General features: G+C 36.7%; 1 pseudogene; it reads right to left on the bottom strand.

Annotated features, from left to right (window-relative positions):
- Positions 1-5,611: 5,611 nt before the first annotated feature.
- On the bottom strand, positions 5,612-6,786 carry LOC114416169 (annotated as a pseudogene).
- Positions 6,787-19,119: the final 12,333 nt, after the last annotated feature.

The following is a 19,119-nucleotide window of genomic DNA, read 5'->3' as shown; positions in this document are numbered from 1 at the left end:
GTAAATAAAGTGTCTTTTTTAACATCAGTTATAAAATAACCAATGTTGTGAGTTTCCCTTAACATCGATTATTTTAAAACCAATGTTGTGAGTGCTAAGTTGACATTGATTTTTAATAAAACCAATGTTCTTTTTTCACTTAACATTTGTTTTATTAAAAACCGATGTTGTATGTGGAAGAAACCTTAAAAACCTAACCAAAATTGCCTAGATTTTTTCCAACAAATGAAAGGTGGTGACACTTGTATGCCTCACCCACTTTTTTTAGCTACTCCATTCGATTCATTCGTGTGAAGTTGTACGATCTGAGCAAGGACAAATAGGAGGAAGGTTCATCTTCAACGACAGCGACAATGCTGGCCCTCTCCAGTTCCCACTCCCCATCATCGAAACCCTCCTCCAAACAAAGCCTGAAGGTTCTCACCTCCATCTCTTTTCTTCTCCTCTATTTTGCGCTTTTAGTTGCCACACACACACTCACAAGCATTAATATCTCTCACACGCTTTATTTGCCTTTTCAAGATTTGTGCTTGAACCTTTGTTTCCTTCCTTCTGCTAATGAGTCTCACCTTGCGTCGCTGAGTTTTTGTTTTTTGTGCTTTTACTTCACAGTTGCACGTCGTTGTTTCACTTTCGTTTTTGTGTCAGATTTGTTCTGGTTCCGTTCGTGAGCCCGATCACTCACTTTTAGTGTTTTCAACGTTATTAAAAAACTATTTGCAAGCACACTCCTTCTAATGATTTTGTACATGATTCTTAATGAAATTTTTAAATCATCTCTTGAATCTAAAATGTCACTACTACAAAAAGCATTTTTCACGACGTTGCTTTCACATCGGTCGATAAAAAACCGACTTAGAAAGAATACAGTGGCATTTTTGTAATTAATTTCAACAACTTTACGACGATTTTAAAAAATCGCCTTAGAAACATGTCATTCTAAGCCAGTCTTAGAATATTTTGCACCTATATATTTATTTCTCTTTGTCTTGTGGGACTCCCTAATTAAGAAGAACCCCAGGCTGTGATTGATAGAGTTTATGGTCTTAGTTCCTCTGTCCCACATCGCTTGGTCTGTAAAACTTGTGTGGTCTTAGTCCCACATCGCTTGGTTTGTAAAAACTTGTGTCTCATTAGTGTTATATATAGAGCACCTTGTAAGCTTTTATGTGCAAGTAATAAAAATTTCTCCTAGTGTAGTCGTGGATGTAGGCACATACATTGTGTGCTGAACCACGTTAAACTTTGTGTCTTTTTCTTTCTTCCCTTTATTTCTTTCTTTTCTTTTATTGCTTTATACTAACAACTAGTATCAAGAGCTTTTGGTTACTCCACGGGATTTCCTTAGTTTAAAGAAATTAGTAGGAGTCTTCTCAGTTTAGAGGAGGCAGTGGGAGCAATGGTATTAGAAGAGGGGAAGGTGAAGATCGAGAATTTCGATGGCATAGATTTCAGCTTTTGGAAGATGCAGATAGAGGATTATCTATATCAGAAGAAGCTGTAACAGCCCTTATCAGGGGTTAAGCCAGAAGACATGAAGCAAGAAGAATGGAACTTGCTAGATCAACTGGCTCTTGGCGTGATCAGATTAGCATTAGCCAAGAACATCGCATTCAACATCATGAACAAGAAGACTACTGCAGGCTTAATGAAGGCGTTATCAGATATGTATGAGAAGCCGTCGGCAGCTAACAAAGTATACTTGATGCGCCGGTTGTTCAACCTCAAGATAGGAGAAGGTATCTCTGTAACTAATCATATTAATGAATTTAATACTATTCTTGCCCAGTAGGAATCAGTGCAGATTAAATTTGAGGATGAGGTGAAGGCATTGATTCTATTGTCATCACTACCAGATAGTTGGGCTGCAACTGTTACTATAGTTAGTAGTTCTACAAGGGAGAACACATTAAAGCTTAGTGACATCCGTGACTTGATCTTAAGCGAAGATATTCGCAAGAGAGATTCAGGAGAATCTTCCAGTCATGTTTCCAATTCAGCATTGAATACTGAAGGTAGGGGAAGGACTACCCAAAAGGGTCAGAATGGTCGATGCAAATCAAAGTCAAGAGGGAAAGGTCAAAGAAAATTTCAAAGTGACGTTACTTGCTGGAATTGTGACAAGAGAGGTCACATACTTTAGCAATCAGTTCAAGGCATCAAAGAAGAACAAGTCACACAAAAACAAGAAGCGCGATGATGATGAATCCGCAAATGCAGCAACTGATGAACTTGATGATGCATTAATTTGCAGTTTGGATAGTCCTGATGATTCATGGATTATGGACTCAGGTGCGTCGTTCCACACTACTCCCTCTAAAGATTTATTGTCTAACTATATTTTTGGAAGATTTGGGAAAGTTTACCTGCAGATAGAAAATCTCTTGACATTGTCAGAAGAGGTGATATAAACATCAAGACCTCCAGTAGATCCCTATGCACATTGCACAATGTCAGACATATTCCCGCCTTAAAGAGAAATTTAATATCTATAGGGTAGTTGGATGATGAGGGACATCACACCACTTTTGGAGATGGAGCTTGGAAGGTAACAAAAGACAATCTCGTTGTGGCTCGTGGAAAGAAGTGAGGATCTCTTTACATGATTGCAGATGAGGATATGGTAGCAGTTACTGAGGCTGTTAATAATTCAACCATGTGGCATCAAAGACTTGGACACATGAGTGAAAAAGGAATGAAGCTTATGGCGGCAAAGGGTAAGCTATCAAGCTCAAGCATGTTGATGTTGGTGCTTGTGAACATTGTATCCTTGGAAAGCAAAAAAAGGTCAGCTTCTCAAGGGCAGGGAAGACTCTTAAAGTTGAAAAGCTAGAATTGGTGCACACAGATGTTTGGGGGTCAGCCCCAATGAAATCTGTTGGAAACTCACACTATTATGTCACCTTTATCAACGACTCTACCATAAAGGTATGGGTTTATTTTCTTAAAAATAAATCTGATGTGTTTTCTGTGTTTAAAAGGTGGAAAACAAAAGTTGAATATCAGACAGGTCTAAAGGTTAAAAGTCTGAAATCTGACAATGGCGGGGAGTATGATAGTCAGGAGTTTGAAGACTTTTGTTCAGAACATGGGATCAGAATGATCAAGACAATACTAGGAACACCTGAGCAAAACGGTGTTGCAGAAAGGATGAATAGAACCTTGAACGAGAGAGCAAGGTGTATGCAGATCCAATCTGGCTTGCCTAAAGCATTCTGGGCAAAAGCAATAAACACAATAACATATCTCATCAATAGAGGACCATCAGTTCCTTTGAATTATCAGTTGCCCGAAGAAGTATGGTCTGGAAAGGAGGTAAAACTTTCACATTTGAGAATTTTTTGTTGTGTTTCATATATACTGACAGACTCTAATAGTAGAGATAAATTAGATCCGAAGACAAGGAAGTGTTATTTTATTGGTTATGGATCTGACATGTATGGCTACAAGTTTTGGGATGACCAAACCAAGAAAGTTATCAAAAGCAGGAATGTTACTTTTAATGAGAACTTATTTTATAAGGACAAATTTTCTTTAGAATATACATGTGTAGGTAAACTGTTAGAAATTTCTGAGAAAGCAACACTTGAAGATATTTCAGAAAGTGATGTAGCCAACATAAACTAGAGCACAAGCGTAGAGGTTGAGTCAGAACCAGAACCATCAACTCCTCCAAGAAAATCTAGCAGAATTTTAGTACCACCAGATAGGTATTCCCCTTCATTGCATTATTTGTTGTTAACTGATGTTGGTGAGCCAGAATGTTTCAGTGATGCTACACAGGGGAATGACACTATTGAGTGGGAGCTAGCGATGAAAAATGAGATGACATCCCTTCAGAATAATACGACGTGGTCTTTAACTAAATTGCTAGAAGGAAAGAAAGCGTTACAGAATAGGTGGGTCTATAGGCTAAAGAAAGAATCTGACGGTAGAAGAAGATACAAGGCGAGACTTGTGGTGAAAGGGTTTCAGCAGAAACAAGGAATTGATTTCACAAAGATCTTCTCTCCAGTTGTAAATATGACTACCATCAGATTTATTCTGAGTATAGTAGCTGTAGAGAATCTTCACTTGGAGCAGTTAGATGTTAAAACTGCATTCTTGCATGGGGATTTAGAGGAAGACATATATATGACCCAACCAGAAGGTTTTGAAGTGCCAGGCAAGGAGAATCTTGTGTGCAAGCTTCACAAAAGTTTATATGGCTTGAAACAAGCACCGAGGCAGTGGTACATGAAGTTTAATGAGTTTATAAGCAACTCAGGATTCAACAGATGTTACATGGACCATTGCTGCTATGTTAAGAAATATACTAATAGTTATGTTATCCTTGTTGTGTATGTTGATGACATGTTGATTGCAGGATCTAGTATGGTAGAAATTAACAAGTTGAAGCAGCAGTTGGCAAAAAACTTTGAAATGAAGGATCTTGGTCCAGCTAAACAAATCCTTGGTATGAGAATTCTTAGAAACAGACCAGAAGGAATTTTGAAGCTGTCTCGGGAGAAATATATACACGAGTTGCTTGACAGGTTTTACCTTAAAGATTCTAAGACCAGGAATATCCATTTGGGATCTCATTTGAAGTTTTCAAAGAAGCAATCTTTGCAGACAGATGAAGAAAAATGTTACATGTCAAGAGTACCATATGCATCAGCAGTTGGGAGTTTGATGTATGCTATGGTGTGTACCAGACCTGACATAGCACATGCAATGGGAGTTGTCAGTAGGTTCCTATCAAATCCAGCAAAGGAGCATTGGGAAGGCATAAAGTGGATACTCAGATATCTGAAGGGTACTTCAGAGATGTGTTTGTGCTTTAGAAAAGGCAATCTCACTTTACAGGGATTTTCAGATGCAGACTTGGGAGGAGATTTTGATACCAAGAAAAGCAGCACAGGCTACATTTTTACTTTGGGAGGAACTGTTGTGAGTTGGAAGTCTAAACTTCTAGAGTTGCTCTCTCAACCACGGAAGCCGAGTACATAGCTATCTCAGAAGCAGCTAAGGAGATGATTTGGCTAAAGAATTTTCTCAATGAATTAGGAAAAGAACAAGATAATGCTCCAATGTTTAGTGATAGTCAAAGTGCTATAAGTCTTGCTAAGAATCCAGTCTTCCATTCTAGATGCAAGCATATTCAATTAAGTTACCATTTTATCAGGGAGTTGATAAATGATGGAGACTTATCTTTATTGAAGATCTTAGGATCAGAGAATCCAGCAGATATGTTGACTAAAGTTGTTACAACTGACAAACTGAGCCTTTCCATTGCCTTAGTTGGCCTTCAAGGATAATTGAAGATAAAGGCGCTACACAAGGTAAAGAGCCGATGAACTTATTGCTTACAAGGAGCTGCTAGATTTTGGAACTTAGACCCCAAGTGGGAGAATTGTTAAAGTTTGTGGTCTTAGTTCCTTGGTCCCACATCGCTTGGTATGTAAAACTTGTGTGGTCTTAGTCCCACATCGCTTGGTTTGTAAAAACTTGTGTCTCATTAGTGTTATATATAGAGACACCTTGTAAGCTTTTATGTGCAAGTAATAAAAAGTTCTCCTAGTGTAGTCGTGGACGTAGGCACATACATTGGGTGCTGAACCACGTTAAACTTTGTGTCTTTTTCTTTCTTCCCTTTATTTCTTTCTCTTCTTTTATTGCTCTATACTAACAGCGATTACCACCTACACCGCACTCGTAAGCTTCGGCCACGTTGATTCCGACAACCGAAACCTGCACATATCGAGCTCCAGCTAGTCGAGCGAGAGCTCTACCGAGCCACCCTCCTTCACCACGATCTTCGTCACGCTGGGGTGAATTTCCATCGTGTGTGCCCTCACGTTGCCAATTTCGTCAGTCTCCGCCACGAACCGGAAGAAGTTAGGGGCCTCCTCCACTGCCACATCGGCGTCGGAGCGGAAGGGAAGCTCCAGCACACAGCTGAACACGTGCGGGAGTCACTGAAGCTTCTTCCCAGCGATCCCCAGCAGTGCCTGAGCATCCGACATTGGATTCCCCCCGTCGCCACCGAATTGGATAGAGATTTTGAATTTTCGAGGAACAAGGTGGACCTTCATGATTTTGTTCCCACCATGGAACGCTACAGAGAATTGCACCACCAAGATTAACTCCGCGATGATGACTAAAGGTTCCTTTTCTATGATAAAGGAACGGTTCTTCTTCTTTGTCTTTCTTCGTCCCCCTTTCTTTTCCAAGCGAAGACGAAATGAAAAACCTAACCCTATTTCAATTTATGTACGCGACGATGGCGTTTTGGGAATAAGAAAAGTCTTTGTTTCTTCACTTGCTCACAAAGCCGCAACTGCTACTATGTACCCAACCTAAACCCAACGAAATGGTAAGCGAATCATCAATTCTATGCTTTTTTGGACTCTAGGTTATCATAAAGTTTTATTTTTCTCTGTGATTCCTATTTCAATTGTGTCTTAAATATTGTGATTTGGGTGCCATTTTGATGTGGTAGGGTTGGATTAACTTGTTGAGGAACTGTGTTATGGTTTTGAAGGGTTCTTGAATTTCATTTTTGGTAATGATTTTGCAGGGGGCGTAGGATCTTTCCCAAAGGAAGGAAGTAGAGATTGGATTGGAGTTCTTATGAGCAGCTGCTTTGGTTATTGCAATTATTACCATGACCTTCGATCTAATAAGATGAATGTGTTCTGCGTAGACTATGCACTTAGGATGTGTAGGCACTGTAAGGAAGCTCATTCCCTACATAGAAGGTTTCAGATTTACAAATATTCCTACCCGGATGTCTTCCGCCATGCCGAGCTACAGAAGTATTTTGATTGCTCCAAAATTCAGGTCCTCAAGATAGTAATGATTTCATTGTTAGGGTTTCTTGATTGATTTTCTAGCTGACTTTGATCAATTCAATTTCTTCTTCATAATTGATCTTGTTCATTTCTGATATATTGTGCTTAACTTGTTTTGCTCAAATGAATGATAACATGATGTAGCTCGAGTAGCTCTTTTTAGTGGATGTAGGCACTAATGGCGTGTGTCATTAACTTGCTAGATTTACTACAATGACTAAGTTTTTCATATGGGATTAGTCTAGAAATCTTTTATCCTTTATTAGCTTTAACCAATGAATGATATAGGTACTGATTTTATAATGTTGATATCTGTGAACTAGGCTTTGTTTATTTTTCCTTTGTATTGTACTTCTTGTTAGACTTTTTTATAAATGAACCTCATTGCTTATTTGGTATATCCGACTCATTAAATCTAGCTATATTCTCTTAATAGTAAACTCTGAACTTAACTTTCTAACTGAAAACTGATTGTTGGATGTTTATTTTCTGCTTACAATGGTGATGCAATTTGTAAAATCCATTGTGACTCTAAAAACGATAACCTTACGTTTGGGGCTATGCAAGGTTCAATATCTAATAGCTCTAGCATTCTGCCAATGTATATGACAAAACATTATTATTTGGTTTAAATCTACATTGAGTTTTTGATGTTTCTTTGTTGGCCACGTATTTGTTTGCTTTTAATGGTTACAACACACAAAGGACGAAGAATCTTAATTTCTTTTTTCGTTTGGTTTGTTTTTGTTTTTATATGTTTTAATTAATAGTTGCAAATAGTATTACGTTTATATTCACTTCCACTGATGAGTTTATAAAGAAATTTGAATGCTTTGGGCCATTTTTTTTAGAAAGCGTGTTTTATTTTTATTATTATCAATAATTATAAAAATGTTGTTTTATTTTACTTTCAGGAGAATGGTAAAATCAACTGTGTAGAGACTGTAGACTCTGTTTTCATCATTTTATAATACATGGTGTTTTTCTTTTTTAAACTACGCGTATATAACTTTAATAGAAGTCAATTATATTTGAGTTAATTTAACATAATAGGGTTAGTTTCCTCAAGATATTTTCTAAGGAAAATCAAGTATTATTTGTTGGTAAAATATGGTGTTATTTAATAAGCATATAAAAAATTAAGAAAAAAAGTCTCAAAACATATTAACTATCTATAGACTCGCTACTATTTTGTTAATAGTATTACTAGTTTACTATTGTTGTCCTGTATTGGTTTAGTTGTTTCTTCTCACTATTCTATTCTACTCGTTTATTTCAAATTTCTTGGCATTTCTCGTAGCTGTTATATTATGTGGATAACATTGTAAGATAATGGTCTAGTGTAACATTTGTAGTTTAGTAAATTGTTTTTCCATATTCTTGTCAAGTGCTTAACCATAAAAATTGTCTAGGTAGTCTGCATTGAAGGCCACCAAGGTTTGAATCAAATTCAGAAGACATTCCAAATTGAACTGTTGATTGATTGTGGAATAGATAAGGAAAGAATTTAAGCGGGAAAAGTATAGATGAACAAGATAATAAGTATTAACTTGCTAAAGTGTCAATTTTTGCTTGAACATGTTTGATTGAGGGTATGTCATGAATTCTGCAGAAGGGGGTGGGAGACAAGGCATTGAATCAACTAGAAAAATCAATTAGTTCAAAACTTGAAGCTATAGTGGCTAGGCAGATAAGCAAGCTCTTCAGATTAGCAGCTTCTGGTGAACATCAACAATATCTCTTAAAATTGTTTTTGCATTCTCTTTTTTTCTTTTTTTGATAGCGTTGAGTATGAACCTTTGTCTGCCTTTGCTTTCTGTGCTTTATCATCTTCTATATGTGCTGGTGGAAATTGTTTATACTTGGGAGTCTTGGACAACCTGACACATATGTTCTTCATAAAAAAATGGCAGACTTATGTTGAGCTGTCAATTATATATTACTGATAGTATAAGAGTAATGTTGTAATAGACAGGAGGTTAAATTTCTCTTAAAAAATGGATGAAAATATAGTAACACTAGTATCATAAATCCTTATCAAATGCTAAGAATTTAATGTTGCTATTAACTGCTAAATAATTATAAATTAATAATAGAAAATCAGGCAAATTTTGGCTTAGAATTAATTATTTAGCAGTTATTTGTAATTAAAAGTTAAAGAATTAATAAAGTTTGAACTTTGGGCTGCTGATTCAAAGGCTGGAGGTGTAACAAACAAAAAGGCAACAAAAATTGAAGAAAAGAAGAAAATCTGAAGCAGGCCCAACCCAACACGCATGCTTAGCACACGACATGCGCTAAGCGGGCCAACACAGGCGCTCAGCGAGGCGTCAAGCTCGAAGAATAGCAACATGCACTGAGCGTGCATCTCGCACTGAGCGCACGATCCAACAGAAGCACACGCTGAGCGCACAGCAAGCGCTAAGCGCGAGGTGCCGTGCTAAGCGCGCCTACGAAAGCCCGAGGCCCATTTCAGCAGCTATAAATACAAAGTCAGTCCAAGGGGGAACGTACACCTCGCCTCAGAGCACATTTCTCAGCATTCTAAGCCCGAGCTTCTCTCTTTCTCTCTATATTCCTTATTTACTATCCATTCTTTCTTTCACCCCTCAGTTGTAAGCCCTCAATGGCCATGAGTGGCCATGAGTGGTTGATCCCCTAGTTAGGGCCTGGCAGGCCTAAAAAGTCAACAATATATGGTGTACTTCAAGAGTTATCAATGCAAAAGAGGATTCCTTCTGGGTTTTATGTTCTAATTTCTTTTCTGTTATCTTGCATTAACATCTTTAATTTTCTTTTTGGTTTTATTCACTTGGGAGAGGGTAAGTCCTAATAAGGGTTAAAGAATGAGTGCATGCATTAGTTTTAAGGGTTATATGCTTGGGAAAGGGTAACACTTAATAGAACAATTAAAGAAAGAAATCATAGGGTCAACATTGCTAGGCATAGAATGATGGCCCAATGCCCAGGCATTTAGCAACATCTAGAATTCAATCTTAATGCATTTTAATTATTGAGTCTTCACAAAGGAATTTGGGAGATAAGTAATTGAAATAGGCTTGTCATCGTGAGGTATCAGGGGCAAGTAAAACTGACAGATGTGGGTAGAACAGGTTCAATTGCATTGGTAAGGAAACATGATAATTTCATGCATCGTAGGCCAATTAGGTTTGTCCGGTCTTAACATCTTTATCTTAATTAATTATCTTTTTAATTGTTTGATCTAGTAGTTCAAATTTACTATCGCATTTATTCCTGTTTTTTACTATTTATTTCTCACTTACAAATTGAAGAGTATTCAATAAAAGTGCAATAAAATCTCTGTGGAAACGATACTCGGACTTCCAAACATTACTACTTAGAGCAATTTGGTACACTTGCCAAAACCTCAACATTTACATGTCTTAGTAATTCTTTTATAGCCTTATATCATTCGGATGTTCATATGGAGGGCCATTGTAGCTTCACATCTTTGTGTAGAGGCTACTCCTAAGCTTGTTCTTCAACTGATGGATGTTAAAGGGCTCACAATTTCACACGTCAAGAGCCATCTGTAGGTTGGTCATTTTTATTAACCTGCTTAATTATTACAAAGTTATATACATTAGTTCCATTATCATTGGTCAAAGTACACACCCTTATGTTCACAACTCGCAAGGCTTTTATTTGAGGTTCCTTATAGTTTTTTTTTTCTATTTTTCAAAATCAAATGTACAGAAACATGAAAGGTGACTCGTGTAGACAAGTTACCAAACTTTGTAAATTTAATCTAACCTTCTTTTTACTGCATAACATGTGTACAACTAGTAGCTTTAGTTTCCTTGATCATGGCTCTTCAATAACTCTCTCCTACCTTCATTTTCTATATATGTTTATTATTGTGTAGTGTTCATAAGGTTATATTTATCAATGGATAGATTTGAATATTATAAGAGATTACCTTAGCAGAAAAAAAAGTAAAGGTTTTATGATTCATTATTCAAAAATGGTTTCTTTTTACACCTTATATTTTTATATGGAAGAGACTCTTTTTGACTCTCTTCTTAGTGCATTTTTTCCGTCATCAAAATTTACATGGCCATGTTTGATTTTAAAATGGGACTCACTATATATATATATATATATATATATATATATATTTAATTAAATTTATATCAATTTTATTCTCTCGGGTAGGGAATAAATTTTATTCTCTCGAATAGTGAATAACAGAAAGCGTCTCCCCAGCATTCCTCTTTTATTAGCTCCAATGTTTCCTATTTATGGTTAAAAGAAAAAGGAGAAAACTCGACAGAGAGAACTCAAATCAATAGAATAGAGAAGTCTCTTTCCCAAGCCCGGATAAAAGGAGAGGGTTGTGTTAGGCTTTCGACAGCCAACGTTAAACTTTGTCGAATCTCTATGACATGGATCAATTACGTAATAATGTGAATGCTAGGTCGTTGCCCGGAAGCAACGTGCTGTATGGCTCGAGTACAGTGTCAAAAGAGCAAGGGCCGCTGCATCGCCGCCCGGATGTAGTGAAAAGTAAGCAAGGGTTCCCACATTTTCGTGAACGGGTGTGGGTAAAGAAGCTAGTTCATGACAGGAGGATTCGCTTTGGTACATGGAATATAGGCACACTTACTGGAAAATCTATGGAAATAGTGGATGTTATGGTGAGGAGGAAGATCAATTTTATGTGCCTACAAGAAACTAAGTGGACAGGTGAAAAAGCGAAAGAATTAGACAACTCGGGATTTAAGCTGTGGTATACGGGAAAAATCAGATCAAGAAATGGGGTAGGGATTATTGTGGACAAGGAGTGGAAGAAGGATGTCGTGGATGTAAGAAGAGTAGGAGATCGTATCATAGCCTTAAAATTGGTAGTGGGACAGGACACCTTTAATGTTATTAGTGGGTACGCACCTCAGGTTGGGTTAGCAGAACACTTTAAGGTAAAATTTTGGGAGGATCTAGAAGGGGTACTTCAGGATATACCCCAAGGAGAGAAAGTTTTCCTAGGAGGGGATCTCAATGGACATGTAGGTAGCATGGCTAGAGGTTTTGAGGGGGTGAATGGGGGTTTTGGCCTAGGGGAGATGAATGGGGAGGGTAAATCCATCTTGGAGTTTTCGGAGGCTTTGGATCTTTCTATAGCCAATACATGGTTTAAGAAAAGAGAGGAACATCTTATCACTTACAAAAGTGGAGGGACATGTTCTCAGATAGATTTCTTCCTTATCAGGAAGTCTGATAGGAAGTATTGCTTGAACTGTAAAGTTATCCCGGGAGAGAGCTTGACTACCCAACATAGAGTTTTGGTTATGGATGTAAGAATTAGAGATAGGGCAAAGAGAAGAAGTCCTATGGTAGCACCAAGGATCAAATGGTGGCACTTGAAGGATGAGAAACAAGGAATCTTCCAACAAAAGATATGGGAGGGATGGTGTGGACAATCACAAGGAAGTGCAAATGATATGTGGAACAAGATGTCCCAAGAGATTATTAAAGTGGCTAAAAAGACGTTGGGTGAATCTAGAGGTTTTGGACCTAGGGGTAAAGAATCGTGGTGGTGGAATGAAAATGTTCAGAGCAAAGTTAGAGTAAAAAAGGAGTGTTTCAAGGAGTGGTCTAGGTGTAGAAATTCTGAAACTTGGGATAAGTATAAGATAGCTAGAAATGAAACCAAAAAGGCGGTGAGTGAGGCAAGAGCCCAAGCTTTTGACGGACTATACCAAGCTCTAGGAACCAGGGACGGAGAAAGATCTATATATAGGCTTGCTAAGGGTAGAGAGAGGAAGACTAGAGATTTGGATCAAGTAAAGTGTGTTAAGGATGAAGAAGGCAAAGTCTTAGTGCATGAAAAAGATATCAAGGAAAGGTGGAAGGCGTATTTCCACAACTTATTTAATGATGGATATGGATATGACTCTAGCAGTCTAGACACAAGAGAAGAGGACCGGAACTATAAGTACTATCGTCGGATTCAGAAACAGGAAGTAAAGGAAGCGTTGCAAAGAATGAGTAACGGTAAAGCGGTGGGGCCAGACAACATACCTATTGAAGTGTGGAAAACTCTTGGAGATAGAGGTCTTGAGTGGCTCACCAAACTCTTTAACGAAATTATGAGGTCAAGACGCATGCCGGAGGAATGGAGGAGAAGCACGTTAGTGCCAATCTATAAGAACAAGGGGGATATACAAAATTGTGCAAATTATAGGGGAATCAAGCTCATGAGTCATACCATGAAATTATGGGAAAGAGTGATCGAACGGAGATTAAGAAAGGAGACTCAAGTTACTGAGAATCAATTTGGTTTCATGCCGGGAAGGTCGACCATGGAAGCGATTTATTTATTACGGCGGGTGATGGAGCAATATCGCATGGCCCAACAAGACTTGCACTTGATTTTTATTGACTTGGAGAAAGCGTATGATAGAGTGCCTAGAGAGATTTTGTGGAAAGCTCTAGAGAAGAAAGGGGTTAGGGTTGCATATATTCGAGCTATCCAAGATATGTATGATAGGGTATCGACTAGTGTTAGGACACAGGGTGGAGAGTCAGACGATTTTCCCATCACAATTGGTTTGCATCAAGGGTCAACCCTTAGCCCCTACCTTTTTACCTTAATTCTGGATGTCCTCACGGAACAAATCCAAGAGATAGCGCCGAGATGCATGCTTTTTGCAGATGACATAGTCCTCCTTGGAGAGTCGAGGGAGGAGTTGAATGAGAGGTTGGAAACTTGGAGACGAGCTCTAGAAACACATGGCTTTCGCCTAAGCAGAAGCAAATCGGAGTATATGGAATGTAAGTTCTACAAAAGAAGGAGGGTTTCTAACTCAGAGGTGAAAATAGGAGACCATATTATCCCTCAAGCCACACGGTTTAAATATCTTGGGTCTGAATACAGGATGATGGGGAAATTGAAGGGGATGTGAATCATCGCATTCAAGCAGGATGGATGAAATGGAGAAAAGCATCGGGGGTGTTATGTGATGCAAAGGTACCGATCAAGCTAAAGGGAAAGTTTTATCGGACTGCGGTAAGATCGGCGATTTTGTATAGAACAGAACGTTGGGCGGTCAAGAGCCAACATGAGAATAAAGTAGGTGTAGCGGAGATGAGGATGTTGCGGTGGATGTGTGGTAAGACTCGACAGGATAAAATTAGAAACGAAGCTATTAGAGAGAGGGTTGGAGTAGCGCCTATTGTAGAGAAGATGGTGGAAAATAGACTTAGGTGGTTTGGGTATGTAGAGAGAAGACCGGTAGACTCTGTAGTGGGGAGAGTAGACCAGATGGAGAGAAGACAAACAATTCGAGGCAGAGGAAGACCCAAAAAGACTATAAGAGAGGTTATCAAAAAGGATCTCGAACTTAATGATTTGGATAGAAGTATGGTACTTGATAGAACATTATGGCGGAAGTTGATCCATGTAGCCGACCCCACCTAGTGGGATAAGGCGTTGTTGTTGTTGTTGTTGTTGTTAATTAATATAAATTGATTTTCAGGGGTAACATATAACTACTAGTGAGCAAACTAAGACAATGTTACACTTTTGCTTAATTTTAATAAAAAATGTTAATTAAATAAAATAAATATATTTTAATATTTAATATTAGTACCATGGTTGTAGCATTTATTGGTCAACAGGATTTATATTCATGAAGGTTTTATTTATCCACCCTACACATCGTAAATTGAATAATGTAGATGCTTTATGCATTAAAGGCATATACAGACTCACTCAATCGTTGTTTCCCTTATTGGTTGCAAGTTGTAGTTCAAAATTTGAGCCAAAAGCTAGTCTTCATGCATGAGTTTAGGAAATTTTCAACTGTATATATATATAATTTTTTAGGCCATGTTGTAAGAATTGATCAATTTTTTAAAATTCTAAGTAAGAACCCAAATTGTCAAAACTAGAAGCAGAGCAAGTTTATTTCCTCTGAAATTAGACGTTTTGATCTCCCCAAATTATTGTATTAAATATATAGTTATTTATATAACTAGTTTCTACGGTTCACGTGTTTAATTTCTCGCCTAACATATTAGTGTGTTATTCAATTCATTATATATTATGGTTCACGTGTTAACTGGTTTAGGGGGGGAGGGGGATTTTGTTGTCAAGGTTAGATCACTGCAGGTAAGATTTATTTGTTAACTTAGTTCTTATCCTGGATTGATGGACTGAGGTAAAGCTAGTAGTGTGCACACCAAAAAAAAATACAAATTCCAAGTCAGTTACGTAAAAAACCGTCTTAGAATGATACAGTTACTAAGGCGGTTATTTGGACAACTGATGTAGAAAATCATCTACAGTATTGCATTTCTAAGATGATTATTAACACAACGGATCTAGAAACCCAACTACAGTAATGCCTTTCTAAGACGGTTATTCACATAACCGATGTAGAAAGTCCCGCACATTCTAAGATGATTATCCAAATAACCGACTTAGAAACACTGATGTACTAAGACGGGTTCAAAACCGGCATTGTATAGCCCACCATATTTTACAACTCCCCTATTTAAGACGGGCCAAAACCGTCGTTGATTGGCCCCAATAACCAACTTAGAAAGGCTTATTTCTAGTAGTGTGTGGAACACTTGCCTAGTTGATATCTTTGTGAAGGGCGTTTATTCTCACCACTTGAGGTGCCTTGTAATTCTTTAGCAAAACCCCATTCTATTAAGCGTAGGTTATGGATTCAAATTGATTATATCTGCGGTCATTTTTGGATTTAAACACACACATGCACAAAATTTGAAAACTTAAGAATATTGAATTCCAAAAATGCATCAAAAGAGTTTGAATAATAGAATGGCAAATATTGTCGTATTATTTATGTTGGGAATAAAATAGGTTGTGGCATGATGAAAATCATGACCAAATATTTCAAAAAGTTCACTGAACATTTTCCTATGCTAAACATTTATTGGAAGTTAAAGCTAAGTAATTTTTTACTTATTGCTATTGTTTGTATTACAGTTCTTTTGAGAAGGAATGTAAAAGGTGAAATCCCACTTAAGCTTAGCAATATACAAGCATTAACAGAGTTGTAAGTACATTGATCTTCATAATAGAAGTACTTTCAGTTTTTCTTTAATGTGATTTCTCGTGTAATTCATTCTGATTTACTGAGGTTGTTAGATGGAAACTTCCTTATTGGACAGTTACCTGACATTAACAAACTTATAGACCTAAATTGTGTAAGTTCTTGAGTTTGACGCATGCCACTCCTTGGAGGGTTGGAGAACAATCAAAATTTCAGCTCATATTTCAAATTTCTTAGTTTTTAACCCCAAAAATTCTTCTTTCTATGTTTTCCTTTTTATTATTTTCATTTCTTGGTGACCTGCATGCATTTAGAGAACAACAAATTGACAATTCGACTTCCATCATACATGGGTAGTTTGCCAAGCTTATTACTAGCATTGTATGTAGCACTTAAATGTTTCTCATCTCTAATTTCAGTTCTTGAAGTACTTCGCTAGTTAACCTGACTTTTCCTAATTGAACAGAATTGAAATTGCTATCCTCATATGTTTGTTAATCACACATCATCTGTGAATTTGTGACAGGTTCATACATAACAACTCATTTAGCAGGGAAATACCAGCCGGATTAATATCTAAAAAAATCATTTTTAAGTAAGTATGCTTAGCAATGGAACAATTTTCTTACATATTGTTAATTATATGCAATTAATTGCTTTAAATGCTCATCGATTTGACTAGGAAATGGAATCAGTTTGAACATAATAGAACAAGGATATTTTCAACTAGTCTTGTACCAAGATTTAAGTAACATCCATATTTAATTTCTGCTCTAGCTAGGATGGTATTCTTGAACTATACAGAGGAAACAAGAAGCATTTTAAGATGCTTGTGGGAATTTCAATTGGAGTACTAGTGATTCTATTAATATTATTCTCGGTAGTATGTTTGGTACCTTTCTCCAAAATAAAAATGTGAATACCTCATTGTCAAAACCTTCTTGATTCCAGCTCATGCCTAACTGCAGTTGCATTAAAACATGGATTTCTTAGATAGCTAAACGTGACAACAATAATATATGAAAAATCTTAATTTTCAGTTATTTGATTATAGAATCACAATTTTCAGTATTATACTTCCAAGTTAAAATAGATGAATAACAAATTCCAATTTCTACAGATCTTGAATATCTACACACAAGATGCCGTCCTAGTATCATTCACCATGACAATTAGATGGGAAATATTCTCCTAGACATCAGTATAAGAGCAAAAGTATCAAACTTTGGACTCTCCAGATTAGTTGAAGAAGATTTAACCCATATATCTAGCATTTCATGAGGAATTGTAGGCTACTTGGATCCTAAATATGTCATGGTTCTCATGTATGTTTGTCTTTTCCCTTGAATGTGTCAAATTCAGTTTGTAATTGTTCTTTATAATTACAGGTACTATGCAAGTCATCAATTGACAGAAAAGAGTGATGTGTACAGTTTTGGAGTTGTTCTACTAGAATTGATTTCTGGAAAAAAGCCTTTGTCATCTGAAGATTATGGTAACGAAATGAACATTGTTCATTTGGTATGTTTCCCATTCATTAACCACAAGATGAAGCATTGGCATCATTAAAGGATGTTCAACAAGAACTAAACACAAACATGTACAATTTCATACATCGAATGCAATTAATTCTTCCAGAAGCCTAGGAGTATATTGCAAAATTTTAACACATTAAAGTACAACTAACCATATTTTAAAAATTTTGTTGCTGACTTAATGGTAAATCAGCATTAAAATCTTAATAGTTTAAAAAACATTGTTTGGCAGGCAAGATCCTTAACTTGTAAAGGAGATGCAATGAGCATCATTGACCCTTCTCTAGAAGGGAATGCCAAAACCGAGTCCATTTGGAGGGTGGTTGAAATTGTCATGCCATGTGTAGAACAACATGGTGCCTCCAGGCCAAGGTTGCAAGAAATAATTTTGGCTATACAAGATGCTATCAAGATTGAAAAAGGAATAGAAAATAAGCTAAAATGTTCATCAACATTTTCAGCTTATTGCATGTTATTTTTCTTCCTTATCTTGTGTAGGTGGTCATGATCGAGCTTAGCAAAACTACTAGAAACGTTGGTGGCAGAGTAGCTTGTGGTAAGCATAGTTTCAATATTAAATGTTGTCTTTTTTGACATTCCTTATTACCTATTTACCTATACAATTAACCTTATAAGGCTACCACTTATATGGAAATGACTGAACTTATTAAGAAAGGAAAAAACAATGCATTTGCTTATGACAAAAGGTCTGAGTACTGTGATCATGAACAAGCAAAGGCAGATATAGAGATGTTAACTAGATTAGATCCACTTCGGATCTATCCTTATAGATATTGTGTTGTAGGTAAGTATTTTACCTAACTGACTTGTGTCCTCAAAAATCATAATGTCTAAGAATAGTAAATATGCATAAATCCAGACTTGTTTTGCTAGATTCTATTGAAATTCAGCGCATTCTGTGGCATTGCTTGAGTATACGTATTCATGTGCATGTGAATAGTTATGTGCTCTTGGGTTTACCAAATGGTATAAAGCTAAACATGGAATATTAAGCATCTATAGACTATAGTCTATACTGCCTAACTTTGATGGTTTAGCTCCTAAATTGTTTAACTTTCTCGCTTTAGGATCCATGTTAAACATTTTTTCTTTCTCATGTTATTGACAAATATTCTCACCTTATTTAAAATATATTTCAATCATATTGCTATCTATACCATTTTTTTGGGTAAAAAATCAATTTATTATTTGTAGAAATATGAATTTAAAGTTTCTAGCAAAATATTTCCAGTTTAAGGTCAATCAACGAAAACAAATGGTTGACAATTTTCAAACAATGGATATTGGAGTGAACCATGCTCCATTTCATTTTTCATCAACTAAGTCATAAAAAATACACTTAATTTCTACATTGGTTGTGGTTGCAACCAATGTAGAAAGTGTCTTTACAACATTGGTTTTGAGGAAAACGAATGTTGTAAAGACACTTTCTAGATTGGTTGTAGCCACAATGGATGTAGAAAGGGGCTTTCAACAATGGTTTTTGAATCATTCTCGAAAGTTGTCCACTTTCAAGGACAGTTGATTCAACATCAGTTCTAAACAGATGTTAAAAGTCCTTTGAGACCAATGTTGAAGGCTTGTTTCTGTAATAGTGTCCAGTTCTTATGATTGAAACATCTTATTATGGTTCATCTAGCTATGATTTTTTTACATTTTAGTCATCATTACTAAGTGTCGACT

The sequence above is a fragment of the Glycine soja genome, chromosome 6, assembly GCF_004193775.1.
Source record: "Glycine soja cultivar W05 chromosome 6, ASM419377v2, whole genome shotgun sequence".
Classification (NCBI taxonomy): domain Eukaryota; kingdom Viridiplantae; phylum Streptophyta; class Magnoliopsida; order Fabales; family Fabaceae; genus Glycine; species Glycine soja.
This window is presented reverse-complemented; position numbering and strand designations above follow the sequence as displayed.